Source organism: Phoca vitulina, unplaced genomic scaffold (genome assembly GCF_004348235.1).
Source record: "Phoca vitulina isolate PV1807 unplaced genomic scaffold, GSC_HSeal_1.0 scaffold4, whole genome shotgun sequence".
NCBI classification, from domain to species: domain Eukaryota; kingdom Metazoa; phylum Chordata; class Mammalia; order Carnivora; family Phocidae; genus Phoca; species Phoca vitulina.
The window spans coordinates 43980933-43998608 of NW_022589707.1; the positions used below are offsets into that span (position 1 = coordinate 43980933).

At 39.2% G+C, this 17676-nt stretch overlaps 1 long non-coding RNA gene across 1 annotated transcript in view; it reads right to left on the reverse strand.

The window, feature by feature from the left end:
• Positions 1-12494, reverse strand: part of LOC116630959 — a 58528-nt gene extending 46034 nt beyond the window's left edge. The window contains exons 1-2 of the long non-coding RNA XR_004299054.1: positions 12127-12494; positions 10674-10948 (exon numbers count right to left, since the gene is read on the reverse strand). This is a non-coding gene — a long non-coding RNA (uncharacterized LOC116630959). The remainder of the gene's footprint in view (positions 1-10673; positions 10949-12126) is intronic.
• Positions 12495-17676: the final 5182 nt, after the last annotated feature.

Consider the following 17676-nt stretch of genomic DNA (forward strand, 5'->3'; position numbering starts at 1 on the left):
AAGAAGAAGAAGAAGAAGAAGAAGAAGAAGAAGAAGAAGAAGAAGAAAGAAGAAGGAGATGATGATAGTAGGAAGGGAAAAATGAAGGGGGGCAAATCAGAAGGGGAGATGAACCATGAGAGACTATGGACTCTGCGAAACAAACTGAGGGTTCTAGAGTGGAGGGTGTGGGGGGATGGGTTAGCCAGGTGATGGGTATTAAAGAGGGCATGTATTGAGTGGAGCACTGGGTGTTATATGCAAACATATGAATCATGGAACACTACATCAAAAACTAATGATGTAATGTATGGTGATTAACATAACATAATAAAATAAAATTTAAAAAGAGTGTTTTTGGTTTCTCTGTTTTTTATTTTGTTTATTTTGTTTCTTAAATTCCACATATGAGTGAAATCATATGGTTTGTCTTTCTCTGATTATTTCACTTAGCATTATACTTTGTAGCTCCATCCACATTGTTGCAAATGGCAAGATTGCATTCTTTTTTATGGATGAATAATATTCCACTGTATGTCTGCCTGCCTGTCTGTCTGTCTATCTATCTATCATCTATCTATCTATCATCTATCTATCTATCTATCATCTATCTATCATCTATCTACTATCTATCTATTTTCTATACTACATCTATGCCACACCTTCTTTATCCATTCATCTATCAGCAGACACTTGAGCTGCTTCCATAATTTGGCTATTGCAAATAATGCTGCAATAAACATCGGGGTACATGTATCTTTTCAAATTAGCGTTTTTGTTTTCTTTGGGTAAATACCTAGTAGTGCAATTACTGGATCATATGGTAGTTCTATTTTTAATTTTCTGAGGAACCTGCATACTGTTTTCCATAGTGGCTGCACCAGTTTGTGGTCCTACCAACAGTGCACAAGAGTTTCTTTTTCTCCACATCCTGACCAACACTTCTTGTTTCTCATGTTTTTTAGTCATTCTGACAGGTGCAAGGTGATATCTCATTGTGGTTTTGATTGGTATTGCTCTGATGATAAGTGATGTTGAGCATCATTTCATGTGTCTGTTGGCCATCTGTATGTCTTCTTTGGAGAAATGTCTGTTCATGTCTTCTGCTCATTTTGAATTGGATCATTCATTTTTTGGGTGTTGAGTTGTAGAAGTTCTTTATATATATTACATACTAATCCTTTATCAGATATGTCATTTATAAATATCTTCTCCCATTCACGAGGCTGTCCTTTAGTTTTGTTGCTTCTTTTCTTCACTATTCAGAAGCTTCTTATTTTGATGTAATCCCAAGAGTTTAATTTTGCTTTTATTTCCCTTGCCAGGAGACATATCTAGAAAAATGTTGCTATGGCCATTGTCAGAAACATTACTGCCTGTGCTCTCTCCTACGATTTTTATAGTTTCAGGTTTCACATGTAGGTCCTTAATCCATTTTGAGTTTATTTTTTGTCTGGTGTCAAGAAGTAGTCCAGTTTCATATTTTTTACATGTAGCTGACCAATTTTCCCAACACCATTTGTTGAAGAGACTTTTTCCCACTGCATCTTCTTGCCTCCTTTGTCAAAGGTTAATTGACCATATAATTATTTGTTGACTTCTGGGCTCTCTATTCTGTCCCATGATCTATGTGTCTATTTTTGTGCCAGTACCATATTATTATGATTGCTACAGCTTTGTAGTATATCTTGAAATCTGGAATTCTAAAACCTTCAGTTTTGTTCTTCATTTTCAAGGTTGCTTTGGCTATTTGAAGTCTTTTTGGGTTCCATATAAATTTGAGGATTCTCTGTTCCAGCTCTGTGAAAAACGCTGTTCATATTTTAATAGAAATATTTGGCAGAATTCACCAGTAAAGTCATCTGGGACTAAGGTTTTCTTTGTGGAAAGTTTTTAACTACAAATTCAATTTCCTTAATAGATATAGGCTATTCAGTTTATCTATTTCAGTCCAATTGTCTGCAATGGATCTCTTTGCCTGTTGGGGGAAGTGTTTGATTTCTATTCCATTAGTGGACCAATCTGGGGCCGCTCTGAGCTCACGTTGAGTGAGACCAGGTGTTTGTTAGAGATACAATAGCACCAAACTGCAGGAGAAAACAGTGGCGGGGTGTGCAGCGCCAGCAAGGTCCAAGCCAGTGTGAAGGGACCTGTAGCTGCCAGGGACCAACGCAGGCTGGTTGGAGGGGGTGGATACACAGAAGCACACCGGGGCAGATACATGTATTAGCAAGGTTTTGGGCAGGTTAGCTGTGGGAGGAGACCTAGAGCTGAGGCCTGGCTGGAGGGAGTATGTCCATAGTAGAATGTATAGGCAGAGTACACTGTTAGCAAGTTAGGAAGCAACTGTTGACATGGCACTGTTTCCAACAGGTGTCCATGTGTCTATGCTGTGGGTGGGAGAGGGGGGAAACAGTGCCTGCCAGCCCTTTGTTCCTGGAGAAATCTCCCAAAGATCCCTGCCCCTCTGGCACACATTCTGAGATTCGTAAACGAATCTCCCTCCCATGTACCCCAGGCATTTTTCAAACTACTGTTTCTATGCTGTACCTCCACAGGGCTATTTGTTGTGCTACCTCTTTAAGGGTGGGGACTCAGTTTCCTCTTGCCCCCCAGGCTCTCCCACTAGCCTGCTGATTTTTAAAGTTCCAGGTTTTAAATTCCACTGATTGTAAGAACTGGTGAAATTCAGCCCCTCTGGTTTTCAAAGCCAAATATTATGACAATTCATCTTCCCTGTGCAGGCTCTCTGGTGTGAGGATCTGTTTCTCTCTCCTCTCTGTGCCTGAAGCATCCCTTCCTCCTGCAGACAATCTGATGGGCCTGTTTAGCTCCCAACTCTGTCTCTGCCCTTCCTGCCCTTTTCCATGTGGTCTCTTCTCTATATTTAGCTGTAGAGAGTGTGTTCTGTCCATCTCCTAGTCATTTTCTGGGTTATTTATGCTGATGAGGCTGTTATTTAGTTGTATTTATGGAACAAGGTGAGTTTAGAGTCCTCCTACTCTGCCATCTTCCCTCAGTTGTCTATTTCTTCTTGAGAAAACTTTGCTAGTTTGAGTCTTTTATGGAATTTATCTATTTCATTATTGGATAAAAATTTCATGTTATCCAATCAAATTAATTGTCATAAAATTGTTCCTAATATTCCCATATTATCCTTTTAATACCTGTAGAATCTGGAGACATGTCAACTTTTTTATTCCCAATATTAGTAATCTGTGTCTTCCCTCCCTGATTAGTATAACTAGAGTTATCCATTTTCTTGATCTTTTCAATGAATTTGCTTTCAGTTTCATTGCTATTTTGTTTTCCATTTTATTGACTTTTTCCCTACTCTTTATTGTTTCCTTTCTTCTACTTACTTTATTTTTTTTTTTAAAGATTTCATTTATTTATTTGATAGAGATAGAGAGAGGGAGAGCACAAGCAGGGGGAGTGGCAGGCAGAGGGAGAGGAAGAGGCAGGCTCCCCGCTGAGGAAGGAGCCCGACGTGGGGCTTGATCCCAGGACTCTGGGATCATGACCTGAGCCGAAGGCAGCCGCTTAACTGACTGAGCCACCCAGGCGCCCCTTCTACTTACTTTAGATCTAATCTGTTCTTCTTTTCGAATTGCTTAAGATTGAAGTTAATCTCATAAATTTGAGACCTTTCTTCTTTTCGGATAAAGATGTTTAGTGCTACGAATTCTCCTACAAGAATTGACTTGATTTCACTTGTTATGACTTTACTGTTATCCTACAAATTTGATATATTGTATTTTCATTTTCATTCAGTTTAAAATAGTTTCTAATTTCCCTTTAGATTTCTTCCTTGATTCATAACTTATTTAAATGTGTACTATTTTGTTTCCAAATATTTGGGGGTTTTTCAGAGATTTTTCTATTATTAATTTCTAATTTATTTCCATCGTGGTCAGGAAACATACTTTCTATGACATACCCTTTCAAATTCACTGAGACTTATTTCAATAAACTTGTAAATGTTTCATATATGATTGGAAGGAATGTTACTTCAAAGTTTTAAATTTTTATCAGTGAAGTTTTTAAATTATGTTTAAGTCATATAATCTTACTAAATGTTTTTTTGTTTGCTTGCTTTATTTCTGATGCCATTGTATTTAAATTTCCCTCTGTAATTATGAATTTGTCCATATTTTTTAAAATCTGTCCATTTTTCTTTATATATTGAAGTTTTGTTGTTAGGCTCATAAAATTCACAACTTTATATCTTGTTGGAAATTGTTCTTTTGCCATTGTAAACCGTGCTTTTTTATCACTATTCATGCTTTTGTCTTTAATGTTACTCTGTTTGGTATTAATATTACTAAACCAATATTTGTTAGTATTTATTTGCCTGTTATATCTTTCTCTATTTTTTATACTCAAAAACTGTAGTTTTTCAGTTGTTATGTAGTTTTGTTTTAGTCGTGTTTTATAAACAGCACTTGTTTGTTTTAATAAAATCTTACTGTCTTTTTCTTTAGAAAGCTTGAGTTCAATCTATTAACAATTATTATGATCATTTATATATCTGGATTAATTTCTAGTCTTTGGGCTATATCTTCAGTGTATCATCTTCTTCCCCCCCCTTTTTTTTCCTTTTATTCCTTCTCTTGGATTGATAAAATTGTCTTTGTCCTCTTTTTCCTTCTCTAATGGTTTATAATGTACACATTTATTTTAGTAATTATTTTAACAAATATTAAACAATGTATTAACTTTAAAAGTCTAAAGTAATTCAATATCTCCATCTTTCTAAACAAGGTGATGATCTTTGTAGCCTATCCTTTTCATCCTCTCTGTATTTACTGTTTAAATTTTATTTCCAACAATCTTTTAAACAAATGAAAATGTTATTCTTAAATTGTCAGTATTTAATTTGATTTATCAATATATTTTTATCTCCTACTTTGCTCATTATTGTTTATGGCATCCCATTTCTTTATTCTGGGTTTCCTTTTTTTCTCTATGAAATACATCCTTTAGTAGTTCAATAAAGATTTACCTTCAATAAAGATGTATTTGGGGTTGGGGGGAACAATGTGGTGTCTCACGATTCATCTTCTATTTCACTTAACGTTTCTTTAATATTTATTTCTATTTCTCTGCTCTTTCTAGGTAAATTCCTCAGTACTATTTTCAAAGTCAGTAATTCTCTTTGTTACCAATCTAGAATTTACTCCACTTACGGAATTTTTAATCTCAATTAATGTATTTTTTTATTTCTGGTTTTTTAATGAGTTTTTTCATATCCATTTGTCCTTGATTCATTGCTGCAAATTTTTATTTCATAAAACTTTTATGGTTGTTATTCCTTCCTTTATTTCTGAGTAATATAAACATACTTATTTTAAAGTCATTTTGGGACTGTTTAATTACTTTTGTTTCTTCAATAATTCTTCTCCCAATTTTTTATTCATTGAGCAGCTTTTTAAGAGCAGGTTTTATGTGCTTTGTTATTTTCATGAAAAACGTAGCATATTGTCTTCTCTCACCATTCACTCTCTTATTTCCAGTGGTTTTACAGGGCCCCCACCCAACTTCTAGGACTTATGCCTGAGAACAGGCCCTATGCAAGCAGCTGAGGGCTTCCATTCTGGGGCAATATCACAGATTTAGCCATTGAATCAGCAGATGTCCTGGCATAGAGTCAGTCTTCACTGCCTTCTCTGCCTCTTCTAGTCACCACAGCTTCACAGCTTTAATTATATTTACTCTTTTAAACAAAAATCTTTTAAATTATCAGTATTAAATTAAATATATAGAAGCTATAGCTCAGTCAATAATCCTTTCAAGGGTGAAAAACCCCATCCTGCCCCTGTTGTCACTCTGTGGGACTGTCATCCGTCTGCACATGGGGTGCTCTTGGTCCTATCTACCCCACAGAGACCCAAGTTCTGGCCAATGCTGAGTATTTCTAGATTCAGAATCTATTTGTCTGTCACTTCAACTCCTTGAAATTTCAAATAATGTAAAAGATTTATGGATGCTTCCATTTTGATTTTTGTCTACATAGATAGCTTGTTTTTGAGCATGGAATATGTCTGGAGAGAGAGAGAGAGAGTGTGTGTATGTTTAAATGTATCATTTTTGTGGAGCAGTTTAAAACATGAACTCATACCACCGTCTTGAAAAGAAGTATAGATCAGAGTTACTCAATCTTTTATAGACTCTACTCTGTTTTGATATGTAGAAAAATCTTAGGTACACTATTTGTGTACATAAATCTTTTACACTATTTGAAATTTCAAAATTCTATAAAGAAAACTTCAGGACTGCCTTGACAGGGAAGTTGAATTTTTACCATAGATTTTTTTAAATTACATTTGCCACCACCACCCCCTCCCAATTCCTATATTAACCTCTCTCCCAATTTAAAATTGCTGTCCTAAAAGGAAACATACAGCTCTAAATAGATTAGCTTCAGGGTGCCCGGGTGGCTCAGTCGATTAAGCATCTGCCTTTGGCTCAGGTCATGATCCCAGGGTCCTGGGATAGAGCCCCATGTTGGGCTCTCTGCTCAGTGGGAAGCCTGCTTCTCCCTCCCTCTCCCTCTACCTGCTGCTCCCCCTGCTTGTGTGTTCTCTCTCTTTCCCTCTGTCTCACTCTGTCAAATAAATAAATAAAATCTTTTTAAAAAAGAGATTAGCTTCAGAAAACTTAGAAAAAGTATTAATATTCAAGGAAACTGTGTGACTATGGCAGACAGAGTTGCCTGGAAAAATCAAGTGAATTTGCCTATACATAGGGTGTACCCTTATTCCAGAAACCAGGGAAGGCAGTTGACAGACCTCCACAACCTACACTCAGGTCTCAATTAGCCTACTCAGTTTGTTCTCAGTCTAACTATAGAAATAAACACTGCTTTTGGTTAAAAAAAAAAATGTTTTATTTCACAAACACTTTATGACAACATCTATAAAAAGCAAAATAAAAGAACATCAAAACCCCAGTAGGTAAATAAAGAATAAGAACAGGTAGTTCTCGTAAGAGGAAATACAAATTGGCCAAACATACGCACATATGTTATCCTTGATATTAATCTAAGAAATAAAAATTAATGTACTATTTTACATCTAGGAACATTTTTTAAAAATAACACTCAAGTTTAAGGCTGCTATTAAACTAGTATTTTCATACTTGCTGCTACACTGGAATTTTTTGGAAAAAAAATTCTTTGAAAAGGCAATATACCAGGCGCCTGGGTGGCTCAGTTGGTTAAATGTCTGCCTTCAGCTCAGGTCATGATTCCACGGTCCTGGGATCAAGCCCCACATCGGGCTCCCTGCTCAGTGGGGAGTCTGTTTCTCCTTCCCCCTCTGCCCCTCCCCACCGCTCCTGCTCTCCTGCTCTCTCTCTCTCTCAAATAAATAAATAAGATCTTTAAAAAGAAAAAAAGGAAGACCAATATACCAATATGTATGGGGAGCTATAAAAATGGTTATCCAACTCCTAGAAATTTATCTTAAGGAAACATCAGAAGGAAGAAACCTATATACATGATGATGTTCACACAGCATTATTTACAATATTGTAAGTAAATGTTGAAGAAGAAAAACAGGCAGTAGTTTTCCCTAACATTTTTTTAAAGATTTTATTTTTTTATTTGAGAGATAGAGAGAGAGCACACTCACACAAGTGGGGATGTGGGGGGCACAAGGGAGGGACAAAGGGAGAAGGAGAAGCAGACAAGCAGACTCCCTGCTAAGCAGGGAGCCTGACACAGAGCTCAAGCCCAGGACTCCAAGATCATGACCTGAGTCAAAGGCAGATGCCTAACCAACTGAGCCAACCATAAAACTCCTGGAAAAAAACATAGGCAGTAATTTTTGACACTGGCCATAGCAACATTTTTCTAGATATGTATCCTTAGGCAAGGGAAATAAGAGCAAAATCAAACTATTGGGACTACATTACTTTTGCAAAGCAAAGGAAACCATAAAAAAAAAAAATACAACCTACTAAATGGGAAAAGATATTTGCAAATGGTATCTCTGGCAAGGGGTTAATATCTGAAATATATAAAGAACTTATATAATGCAATACCCCCAGAACACAAAAAACACAACTAAAAAACAGACAGATGATTTGAATAGACATTTTTCTAAAGACATACAAATGGCCAACAGATACATGAAAAGATGCTCAACATCACTTATCGTCAGGGAAATGCAAATCAAAACCACAATGAGATATCACCTTATACCTGTCAGAATGGCTAGAATCAAGAAGACAAGAAATAACAAGTGCTGATGAGAATGTGGAGAAAAAGGAACCCTTGTGCACTGTTAATGGGAACGCAAAGTGTAGGAGCCACTGTGGAAAACAGTATGGAGGTTCTCCAAAAAATTAAAAATAGAACTACCACATGGTCCAGTAATTCCACTTCTGGGTATTTATGCAAAGAAAACAAAAACACCAATTCAAAAAGATATATGTACCCTTATGTTTACTGCAGCATTATTTACAATAGCCAAGATATGGAAGCAACCTAAGTGTCCACAGACAGATGAATGGATAAAGAAGATGTGGTGTATAAATACAATGGAATATTATTCAGCCATGAAAAAGAATGAGATCTTGCCATTGGCAACAACATGGATGGACCTAGAGAGGATATAATGCTAAGTGAAGTAAGTCAGACAGAGGAAGACAAATACTATATGATTTCACTCATATGTGGAATTTAAGAAACAAAACAAATAAACAAAAAGAGACAAACAAAAAAAAAACCCAGACTCTTAAATATAGAGAATAAACTGGTGATTGTCAGAGGAGTGGGGGTGGGTGAAATGGATAAAGGAGATTAAGAGTATACTTACCGAGATGAGTACTGAATAATGTACGGAATTGTTGACTCATTGCATTGTACACCTGAAACTAATATAACACTGTTACATTGTTCTACTTCGATTAAAAAATTACATAGTTCTACTTCGATTAAAAAAAAAAAAAATGAGAAATGATTCTAGGGGCACCTTGGGTAGCTCAGTCGTTAAGCATCTGCCTTCAGCTCAGGTCATGGTCCCAGGGTCCTGGGATCGAGCCCCGCATCGGGCTCCCAGCTCAGAGGGAAGCCTGCTTCTCCCTCTCCCACTCCCCCTGCTTGTGCTCCCTCTCTTGTTTTGTCTCTCTCTGTCAAATAAGTAAATAAAACCTTTAAAAAAAAAAAAAAAGAAATGACTCTAAACCTGTGGGGTCATCCCAAAGTGTCACTGAAGGACAGGAAAGGGAGGTGATGATTGGAAGGAAACAGGAAAATGTTCATGCCTATACCTCACTGAGAATTCACTATACCTGATACAATCATAAAATTAAGAGCATGGTTAGAGAAAGTATAATGTATCAACCCAACTCAATACATTATACAACCAAGAAAACTATAAGTATGAAAAACTATGTAGAAAAATACAATTTGTTTATATACTCTTATTTTAAATAATAATAATGAAAAACAGAACAACTATGTAAAACAGATATATGGACAAAACTTAAAAGGAGTAAGAAAAATGAAGATCACTTTGTTAATATCGTATGACTACTGTTTTCAAATTACTTTTTACTTATTCCATTTATTTTATAATATGAAAAAGTGGGAGAAAATCACACACCAGCCACCTTACTAGTTTAGAAAAATATATTCATTTTCCATGTTCTTTTTTCTTTGATGATTTGATCAATAGCTTTGAGCACTTAGTGCCAAGTGTTAGGCTGGGCCGGATGTTGTGGGCACAGCTCAGAGCAGGGCTGATGGGCTCTCTGCCCTCATCTGTGTGTAACTGCAGGGATGCAAGGTGCTGAGGGCTGTTCTAGGCGGGAGCAGCTTCACAAAGCACAGATAGGATAGAGGGCCCTGAGGCTTCCTATGTAAGTGGGAAGGATGATGAGACAGAAAGGATGCATGGAAGGTTGGCCAGGGAAAGAGTTTGAGGGAAAAGGGCAGGAGGCAGAGCATATAAGATGAGCCCAGAGACTTGGAAGAAATTCTCCAGAAAAATAGAATGAAGTCTGAAGGGCTGGAGCACGGAGTAAAAGTTGGAGCTACGGGTTGGAGGAGCAGGGACTCAAGGAGGGAAGCAGGGACAGGCCTTATAAATCTTGGTGAGAAATAAGGATTTGAAGATCAAAGCACATACACACACACACATTCATAATGCTTATATAGTTGAATTTCCTAATTCCTATGAAAGTCTTGATTCCTTAATTTCTATGACATAGGATACATGTTTGAATTTGGAACTTTCTAGACTTCTACAGTATTTTTAATTCTTCATGTTAGGTTCTTGGAATTTGTACCATTCTGAGACACAAAGCAAGCATTTGGAAGATGCAGGATTTCACTGTGAAGTCTCTTGGCAGGCTTTGGGCCCACTGGTTCTATTCACAGCACTTTGACCCCTCAGTACCTCCAGTGAAGGCTCTCCTTCCTTGGGGTTATTCTCAGAGATCGCAGGCATAACCTTCCCTGCACACTGAAGGGTGCCACAGAAACTTGGAGCATTTCTAGCCAACAATTCAGATTCACTGGTTTCAGCTGATCCATCCACCTGGAGACCACTCAGAGTCAACAGGAGGTCTGGGTTTCTACAAGTTTCTCAGATGAAAGAAAGTTGAACTAAAAAGAATGAGGAGAATTATGCTGTTGACAGGTGAGTGTTTCAAGTGTGGGCCTTGGCAATGAACTATTCACTTACAGTTTATGAGGCAATGATGAGACAGCTGGAAAGAAGCAAATCTCTGAGACATGACAGTTCAGTCCCAAAAACCGTTAACAGGGGGTCAGCTCATCAAACACATCTGCAGAAATAGAACAGAGCAGGCCTCTGTGCAATCCCACACATCAGAGTGATGGCTGCAGAATTCCATTTAATCTAGCACCAGTGCAAATTGGAAACCCAAGAGTTCACTCCACAGCCACAGGCTTCAAAGCATCTTCTTGTCTCCACTAAACAGCTCAAGGAGACAGAACCTGGAGGAAAGGTTTTCAGAGTGAATTTTGTTTCTTACAATTTGTTTCAACTTGAATATGCTCTCTGTAGGCATAATGAATGAGGTTATTAATTAATCATTTTTGCAAGAGTGAGAAAAGCTTCCATTTTAATTATGGTTAGTTGTCATGTAGCTCAAATACAATTAGAAAGCCATTATTGAATTTAGACTATTCCTCCCCTATTTTTCTTACACAATCACATCTGTGTGTCTTTTTTTTCTACTTAACAAAAGCGGCACGTTTGTGGCAAGTTACATATGTCTCTGTGTGTATATAGATATACATGTATATGCACATGTATAAATATATATATACACACACACACGTGTCTGAGTGTATGTGTACATATACATACATATATACTTTATATAAGATTATAAAATGAAAAGTAAATGTCCATCCCTTCCCCCATCATCAGCTCCACTCTCTACAAGCAACCACTGAAAAAGTGCTGTTTGTTATTCTGGGCAGGATGTTAGAATGGGGCTTTTCCTACCTCCTCCTCCTCGGAGGCACCAGTATAAAAGATACCAGACCCAAAGTGAGTGGGGCACATGCGCACACGCACGTGCACATGCACACACACACACGCACACACACACAGAATGTACCAATACAAGAGCCTGTTCCACCAGAGAGAGGCAGCAGATACAAAAGAGGCTGATGGGTGGGAATTTGCTTGGGGTGAGTGTGCTGAGGCCCACGACCACTCCCTCGGGGGACAGGAGGGAAGGTTCCCCTTCTAACTCCAAGCCTAGGGAGGGGGCATTCCAGGGATGCCCTTGGGGAGCTCTTACATTTGTCCCATGCAGTTGGGACTCAGACATGGAACTGAGGAACCTCAAGCAAACTGTGGCCTAGAGCGTGACTATATGTCAGGGGTCTGTCTCCTCAGTGGAAATCCAGGGGGGTGGAGGGCCCACTGTCTTGGCAGTAGAGCCAGGAAAGTTCCATTGGATGGTATCAGCTACCTTCTCAGGACTCTATGAGGGAGACCCAGCAAGTCATTTGGGTTCTGCCCAAGGGGCCACCCTGTGAGTGAGATGGAGGTTGGAGGCGCCCTGCTAGCGGCAGGACTGCAGAGGCACCGGCAGGACATGAGCAGAACAGAAAGGACCTGGGGGAGGAGAGAGGGGCCGTCGGGCTAGAAGCCTTACCTGGAAGCCAGCTCTAGCCACTGGCTGGGAATGGAGCAGGCATGCGGCTCGCCAGGCTCCCAGTCCAGGGAAGATTTCTCCTTCACCCTCAGTGCTTCTCCCATTTCCTCTGGGCAGGCATGGAATCAGCAGCTAGCCCGGGGAGAAGATGCTCAGGAACACGGCAGGCTGGGCTGACTCACTAGCTCTAGTTTGTCTGCAATTTTTCAGGTTTTAGAACTGAAAGTCCTGAATCCTGTGCTTCCAGATGGAGAGCAGGGAGACCACACGTGCCTTTCCCAGCACCAGATCCCAGTTCAGCGAGGTGAAGATATTTAAAGCAAAGTCAGATGAGAAGTTTTGATGATCACAAAGGATTGTGGCTTTGTTTTTCCATTATGTTGAAACTGGATTTTCTTTTTTTTTCTTTTAACTATTTTATTTGTTTGTTTCTAAAGATTTAGAAGAGGGGCAGAGGGGCAGAGGGAGGAGAGAGAGAGAGAGAGAAAGAGAGAGAATCTGAAGCAGGCTCCATGCTCAGCACGGAGCCCAAAAGGGCCTTGATCCCACGATCTTGAGATCATGATCTAAAATCAAGAGTCAGATGCTCAACCCACTGAGCCACCCAGGTGCCCCCTGAAACTGGGTTTTCAACTTAAAGTACTTGTAGACCTACCTATAACCTAAAGTGAACAGCAAACCAGGGACTGACAACATTTTTATCCAGAGGCAACAATGATAGAGACAAAAAACTAAGTTGTGTTTAATCATATATATCTCTATATATCTATACCCACACACATAAAATATAATATTGATATAATACTGATACAATATCTTGAAACAGTATATTCAGGATATTTTAAATAGTACTGTTCTGATGCTTGCTTTTCTTGCAGCACATCTATATTTAAATCTCGATATCCTATGTATTTAACAAACTATGGTATATTTCTGTAATTTTATCTTGCCACTTAAAGTGAGGTAGATCCACATGTAAAAATGTACCAAGTCTTACACAGGTCTGTGCAGTGAGTGCTCTGTCAGGGTCAAGTAAGAGAACAGGCAACCAAAAGCTAGCTTCAACAGTAACAGGAGTCCACAGCTAAGTAGTCGCAGAGTTGGCTAAGTCAGCAGCACCTGCCGTCACCCAGGACCCAGGACACAGGCTCCTACATCTTTCTGCTCCCCCGGCTGCAACTTCTCTCAGCTTTCAGCCTCTTCTGTTTGCCTGCAAGGTGACAGCCACTTTCAGGTTAGATGTCCTCATACAAGCACTGCCTGGCAGGCAGGGAGGAGTAGTCTCTCCATCATTGTCTCCCCAGGCAGCAGGGGAAACTGGCAAAACAAGGAGCTGGTATTTTCTGTGTCTATAGTGGGAAGAATTCTGAAGCAAAAAGGCAAGGGACTGACTAGTGCATAAGCAGCCGTGAGCGTCTGCTGCAGTGAAACATAGAGATGCTGTACGTAGGACCCAGATGCCGTTCTTTTTTAATGACTGCATAGATTTCATCATGTGAATACATCATTATTTATTTAACTAGTCCTCCATTGATGGGCATTTAGGTCATTTCTAGTTTTCTTATATTACAAACCACTGGGCAGTAAAGATGCAAGTATGAGTGTATGTTTGCGTGTGTGCACATTTTTGCACACTGTGAGATACATCTCTAAGACAGAGACCTAGACGTGGCATTGCTGGTTTAAAAGGTGAACACTTTTGAAATTTTGACAGATCTTGCCAAATATTTTTATTTTATTTTTATTTTTTTAAGATTTTATTTATTTATTTGAGAGAGAGAGAGAGCACAAGATGGGGGAGCGGGAGAGGGAGAAGCAGACTCCCTGCTGAGCAGGTAGCCCGATGCGGGACTCGATCCCGGGACTCCAGGATCATGACCTGAGCTGAAGGCAGTCGCTTAACCAACTGAGCCACCCAGGCGCCCATTGCCAAATATTTTTAAAAGTTGCATCAATTACTCCAAAAGTGTTTGGGGATGTCTGTTTTCTCACATTTGCACTGACACTGAGTATAACCAAACTTTTAAATCTTTGCCAAATGATAGATGAACATATTCCTTGGGCCATATTGCAGATTATTGACGTTCCACAGAACTGATGGAGTAAAGCAAGCTAAATCACCAGATGGCGTCTGAAGGTCTCTGTTTTTCTACCATGATTCCACGATCCGAAATGGTCCATGTGAGAACCAACTAGACTTTCCTCTCCTTATAGCTTCTGCAGTATTTTCCCCCTGTGGAAATGGGTGCTTTAGAAAAGATTGTTGTATTATTCTGTTAGCGGGTGCTTTAAAGATCATTTTAATAATGTCCTTAGGATAAAACATGTTTATTGTAGAATATATTTTAAAAACACACAGATAATTAAAAGGAAGAAGATAATCATTGCCTTAACCTCACCAGATATACTACTATCTCTCTTTATAAATTAATGAATATACAAAAAAATAGGATTTTATATATATATATATATATATATATATATATATATAATGTATATAAATGGGATCATATTCTACATGTTGCAGTCCTTTCTCTCTTACTTGCTGGATCCATGAACACCTTTCCATGCAATTAAAAAACTTCTACAGCCTTGCTACTAAAAGTGTGGTCCAAGGACCAAGAACATCAGCATCACCTGGGAACTTGTCGGAAACGCAGAACCTGAGGCCCACCTCACATCTACAAGTCAGATCTTCATCTTAACAAGATCCCTAAGTGATTCACAAGCACATGAAAATGTGAGAAGTGGGATATACAATATCCTTTTTAATGGCTGATAAGTATACCATAGCACCAGAGTTTAATTATTTGATTCTAACCAGTGCTAGGAGAGTTTATGCACCCAGATGGCCAGGAGCCATTTCCTAGAAATGTTAGAGCCAATCTCATTGGCCTTGGATAACAGAGACAATCCTTGCTGGGTGAGGTTGTGGGAAAACCAAGTCTGGGCCTAAGTCTTACTGGAGAGGTTTCTCACAGATGACTGTTCCCAGAATGGTTTAAAAAAAAATGTTTACTATGTGATGGTAACAGATGCTTCCAAACAAAGAGAACAGGAAGCTGGTGCCTTCTCTGTCTACATTCAGCAGGGCTGAATGAGGTCCATTAAATTCGCCTGCAAACTTTGCTAAAGAGCCCAGCAAGCAGCGATGAAAATTACAGAACTGCTCCCAGGCACTTGAAGTAATCAGCTGAAATTGAGCTGTTTTCCATATTCTTTGCTGATAATGCAAATGGAACCTTTAAAGCGAGCGGCTCTAAGCTACCGCACATACTACAAGCTGAGAAGGCCCAGGTGGTCCACACAGATGCTGCCACTGCACCCTAAGCCCAACCACAGAATAACTGCTTCCCACGGCTATCAGTGGCAGGGTCCACCAAACTTGAGGGTTATGGGCCCAGAGCCAATCATCTGAATAGATTAGCTGTCAGGAAGTAAGAGCGTTCTAGGGAAAAGGCTTCGTCTGTCTAAAACCTCTATGATTTTCTTCACAACAGGCTCAGTTTTCCCTTGAAAGAGGCTCCCCTGTGCTGTCCAGGAGAAAAGTATTCTGGGTTACAGAGCAAGACGCAGGACTCTACGTCTAAGCTGGCCTCAGGCTCCAGGAGCCCCAAGATCATCAACCAGAGCAGAACGCAGCCGTAGAAATTAATGACCTGGGGGGCGCCTGGGTGGCTCAGTCGTTGAGCGTCTGCCTTCGGCTCAGGTCATGATCCCAGAGTCCTGGGATCGAGCCCCGCATCGGGCTCCCTGCTCCGCGGGAAGCCTGCTTCTCCCTCTCCCACTCCCCCTGCTTGTGTTCCCTCTCTCGCCGTGTCTTTCTCTGTCAAATAAATAAATAAAATCTTTAAAAAAAAAAAAAAGAAAGAAATTAATGACCTGGGAAAAGCTGACTGTTTCCTCTTAGTTCTGAATGGGGCATCTGGGAACAAACATCCCTTTGGGATTTGCTAAGAGGCCAAGAGAAGCAGCCATGGAAAGGAAGATGGCACTGCCTGTAAATGCCAACCCACCCTGTCCTGGCAATGTGACCCTAACAGTGACCGGACGTTTCTGACCCTTAACTTCTAGGAAATAGGATGATAATATCCTCACAGGTAAGGGGCTCCTGGGTGCATCAGTCAGTTAAACATCCGACTCTTGATTTCGGCTCAGGTCATGATCTCAGGGCCATGGGATCCAGCCCTGCATGGGGCTCAGCGCTGGGTGAGGAGTCTGCTTAAAATTCTCTCTCTCCCTCTCCCTCTGCCCCCTCTGCTCACATGTGTGCACGTGTATGCATTCTCTCTCTCTAAAAAAAAAAATCCTCACAGGTAAGACACTATAAATGCTATCACCTCGGATGTGGTAAGTATCTGATAAATGCCGTTCTCCCTCCCTCATCCCCCAAAAAGAACCAAACCTCACACCCTTCCTTCTCTCTCTCTTTACTCATGCTCCAATCAACAGAGATGAATGTGTAGGTCCATGAAGAACACATATCACTTCTAGAAAGTTATTACAGCTAAACTCTGAATTCTAAGTACTATTTACAAACAATAAATTTGTATTCAACTGTTTATATCTGTTTAAGCAACTCTTAATTTCAAAAGGAAATGGATTCTCTGCACACATTAGATGAGGAAAATGTGGACAGAAAGAGAAGTCCAACTGATTAGGATGTGGGGAAAATGAGTGCTCCCGTATACTCCTGATGGGCATGTAAATTAATTCTAGAGAGCACTTCTAGAGAGTAGTGTGCATCACCTTGGACATGAAATTTTCACTTCTGAAAATGTAGAAAGTAATCACAGATCTCACCAAGATTTAGTTTCCACATTGTACCTTTCTTATTCTTTATAATGTTTATATAATTATACAAGTAATACATAAATATATGTCCTTATAAAAATAAATTATGTAATATGAAAATAAGAAATGAAAGCTGCCTTTTACTCTCATCTTCCCTCTTTCCTCTCCCACTGTCCTCTCTAAAAATAATTTCTGCTAAAATTTTTATTTATCTTTCTAAATATTTTGCTAAACAGTTACAATATGTGTGTTATATTCTCTGTAATCCCAATACCATTTATTTAATAGTTTACCTCTCCTGTCTGATTTAAAATGCCATTTAAAAAATAAACAATGTCTTACTGATGCAGTGGCATATTACGCAGGAGGAAGCTCTCTAGCACGGATTTGAAAGATCACCAGGATATATTATTAAGTAAGTAAAAAGAGCAATGCATGGAAAGAGTGCATATACTATCTGCATAAGAAAGAGAGAAAATATTTGATTTTATTTATATTTGCATAAAGAAACACTAAAAGATTTCAGTGATGACTTGGGGGAAAAAAAGAATAAAAACACTAAAAGAATAAACAAGAACATAAGTGATTATCTGGGAAGGAGGCAGGAAGTGGCAGAATGGGACAAAGAGGAATAACAGACAGAAAGGGGAAAAATACTTCTTTGTGCTAGGCAGAATAACTGCCCCCAAATATGTCTATGTCCTAATCCCCACTACCTGTGGTTATATGACCATTATGTGACAATGGAGAATCATA